Source organism: Triticum urartu, chromosome 2 (assembly GCF_003073215.2).
Source record: "Triticum urartu cultivar G1812 chromosome 2, Tu2.1, whole genome shotgun sequence".
Lineage (NCBI taxonomy): Eukaryota > Viridiplantae > Streptophyta > Magnoliopsida > Poales > Poaceae > Triticum > Triticum urartu.
In genome coordinates this window covers 655,210,479-655,214,509 of record NC_053023.1, presented here as the reverse complement: position 1 = coordinate 655,214,509, position 4,031 = coordinate 655,210,479, and positions in this window count along the sequence as shown.

Here is a 4,031-nt window from a genome sequence, read left to right as displayed (position 1 = left end):
CCCAATGCATGGAGCGCAACTACGCGTTGATCAGTCGAAATCAAAGTCGGCTTGCATGCGAGTTAATACGTGGCCCTGCATGGTAGCTAAAACGGCATCTCTTAGTTGCTTGGATTAATTGTTGCATTTAGAGACAGAAATCAGGGCTTTGATTGGAGGAATGATCGGTCACGTTTCTCCTTCTCCTCCAATGTGCTTGCACCTTGGTCCCGCTGCACCTTCTAACGTGACTTATTTCACCTAGACGGAGGGAGTCGTACGAGATACGGTGGCACACTGACTTAGGTCGAATACAAGTGCCCAAAATTGTGTGCATGTTATAATAAGGATTCACTTAAAATAGTACGTGAGCGAATAGATGGATCAATTGGACAATGTTCTCGAGCAGTAGCGAGATGTCTGAGGTAAGATACAACGCTGGCGCTTTTAATTTTTCTTATTAATTTGTTTGTTTCACCCTCTAACTGGTGGGACCCAACGTACTACATGGAGAGAGGTAAGGTGACTAAGGCTGCATTATTTCTGCACCACTGTGGATAGTCTTACCACCAAAGCCACATGACACGATTATGATTTAAATCCCAATGACTCCCACACACAAAAAAACACGGCATGCTTGTCACACGAATGCAGGAATGTACAAAAGGTTATTTTCCTCTCGTTGAACATAACGGGGGGGTTGTGTAGCTGGTTAGCCTGTTCGCTCATCAAACTTGAGGTCTCGGGTTCAATAACTACACTTGAGCATAATTCATGCCAGGAGGATTCTTTGACTGGTCAAAATGGATGGATACGGAGCTATACGATCTCGTAGTGACCGTATAATCACCTCATCACGTATAAGCTGCAGCCTCGGCGCTTGTTTTCTAGGGTTTGCACTCTTCACACTCTCTCCAGTATATATATACACGCTGGAGCCTCAGCGCTTGTAGTTGCTCTCTTCACACTCTCTCACCCTCTCCAGATCTAAACAAGACTTCGTTGGCCTCTCTCTCTCCCCTCATGGTTGGTCAAAGAGCTGGCAGGATCTGTCTGTCGGGAAGGGAAGGAGGCTTAACGCTGTTGCCGTCGGCGAAGGAGGGAATCCACTACCGGCGCAACTGTTCACTTTCACCCAACGGCGGCGCGGGAGGGCCTCCGACCCCTTCTTCTTCATCGTCGTACATAGTGTGGGTCGAACCGCCTCCGGTCGCCCACCGAACCACACCCCAAGAACTTTAAGGTATAATTTACTTATTCCACATGCGTTGCTCTGCTGCATGTGGGCTTTTTCCGCTTCTGCACTCGAATCTAGGTGTTGGATCAAACAGGAAAGTAGTGGGGAAAGTTGTATACCATGAATCTAGGACGTGGTTCAAAGAGGAAAGGAATGGGGGAAAGTAGTGGGAAAAGTTATATAGCATGAATCTAGGACATGGTTCAAAAAGGAAAGGAAGGGGGAAAGTTGTATCGCATGATCTAAGACGTGGTTCAAAGAGGACATGAATGGGGGAAAGTAGTGGGAAAAATTGTATAGCATAAATCTAGGACGTGGTTCACAGAGGAAAGGAAGTGGGGAAAGTACTAGTATAGACTGGTTATCCAGCACCTACGTTGGTCGAAAAGGGAAAACAATGACAAACGCAGTACGCACATCTGTAACGAACTGATCTTTTGTTTTGGGGGACAAGGCTGTAGAGTTTGAGCAGGACTAGATTTCTCTGTTAATTAATCAATGCCACCGTTTGAGAAATGCTACGGTCTTGCTTTCTTTCCCATTTAGATAAGGTAGATGCTTCTTTTTGTTGGCTTCTGTGTCATCCACCGTTATTGACCACTAATTGTTTCCTTTGCACCTCTGTGTAAACAGGGTTATCTACTTCACCTCGTTGCCATTGTGACCTTTTGTTGCACTGCACAAAACACTTTTGTTTTAAGAGTGTTTTGTGCAGTTCAACCAAAATGTCACACCGACAACGTTGCTTGATTGCTTGATCTTAGTGGAACTGCACAAGAGGAGATCTTACTTCCTATCCGTGTTGGCAAATTTGGTTCAGATCTTCTTCTTGTGAGTTGTTTGAATTCCGCATCATGAGAGGTCAGTACTAGCCTTCTTTCACATGATTCTGCAGTGTGCTTTCATATGTTGTGCTACTTGTACGGTAATGTTGCTTGATTTTAGTGAACTGCACAAATGGAGACAAGACTTTCCAATCTGTCACTACTAGGGAAAAGCCTAGCAACAACGCGGGTTTTAGGCCTATCAGTAGCACGAGACGATGCGCTAACTTGTAGCAGTAGCGCCTGTCGTCCACGCTACTGCTATACATGAATAGCTGTAGCGAGCTCTTTGAAGGCGCTGCTGATATTATCTGCAAGCGCTTTTACAGGGAAGCGCTACTGCTAAACTTTGTTTCCCCTCGCTACTACTAGTTTTATTAGTTTTTTTCCCATATTTGTTTTGTATTTGAATAGGCTTTATACAATAATCTTTAGCATATCATACACAACAAATGTAATCATAGCATATACATACAAATAGTCTCATCAAATCATGTCATCATCATAATCATCACCCAACACAAAGTGGTCTCTCGTCATCATCTCGAAAATAGCGATACAAGTCTCGATTACTTGCAACTACATTGTCATCCATCTAAACAATGATATACGTGAGAAGAGCTATCACTTTGAGTGAGAGCGGAACTATGCAGTACATGAGTTCGTATCCCTCTCTCGCATTAGCGTGAACCTAAACTAACTACTGCCTGTCGCTCGGAAACTGGAAACTGGTACACCTGGGCCTGACACTCCGGCCACTCGTCATATATATATACTCCTGGCGTAGCACTTCTTCGCCATCGATGATCTATGCACCTGCATCGTCACATGAGTCGATGATATGCAACATATATAGTTGAGAAACAGAAAGAGACGGACTTGGCAAAAATAGAAGCAACATATCATAAGCATAAATAACAAAGTTGATCATACCCAAAATGCCCTAACTAGAGTGGTCGTCACTAGTCGAGGAGGACGGTTTAATTACATCACAAATAAAGTTTCGTCGTGCATAACTCAAAGTTTCGTCATACAGAAAGTATGGACTAAACGGACACATTGTCATATACCGACAATCACTCCAACATGTAGTGTCATCCATCCAAGTCAGGGAGATAGTCCCCGAGCCTAGTGAAAGGCTTCAGGTCGAGATGCTGAGCGGCTACCCGTGTTCGGACGTCTTCCCACGACATTTGTCCTTCTTCGTAAAACATCCCTGTTTTTCCGACGACCTCCATCATGATGATTTGGGCAAGTTCGCGCTGGATGTGATAGAACTCTGCCCATTGCAGAATATGGGCATCGCCGGATGTAGGTGACATGCGAAGGTTCTGGTGATCCCGTCTGTACTCCAGCATGTGGTGTAGGACATAGAATCCATCATTAAGAGAATCATTCGGTTGCTGGATGCAGCAGAAGTCGGTCTTATGGCCGAAGGCGAGCCTGCCGCCCCTTCTCTTCTTGTCCTTGACCTCTCCACCCCGTGCGTCGTAGTAAAACATAGCACTGTCGAGAACATCCTTGATGTGGGTGTAATCCTTTTTGTTAATGTTCTTCGACGAGTCCAAGTAAAGAGCGTGGGAGTATCGGGGGTAGAGGATGATGAGGACGGCGCGCCCGCCGCTGCGCAAAATAAGTACACCTCAAATTAATTAGCCTCCACCGTGCAAATGAATGATTGAAATCAAGGAAGGATATCCGCGCGGATGACTTACATGGGATGATAAGGCACGAGAATCGCCTCCTTGTCCTTATTGGCGAGCATGAAATTGACGATGTATTCCCTCGCGTATTCACGGTGCTTTGCGCAGACTCCCAAGAAGCCTCGTGCATGAAGTACGGGTCAGCGACACAGATATGAGGTATCTGCTCAACCCCGATGATGTAGTTCATGTGCAAGGCATAAAGGCGGACAACATAAAATCCAGCTTCTTCACGTGAAACATGTCGAATATGTAATCGAATCGACGGAAGAACTTCTCCGCGGGGAA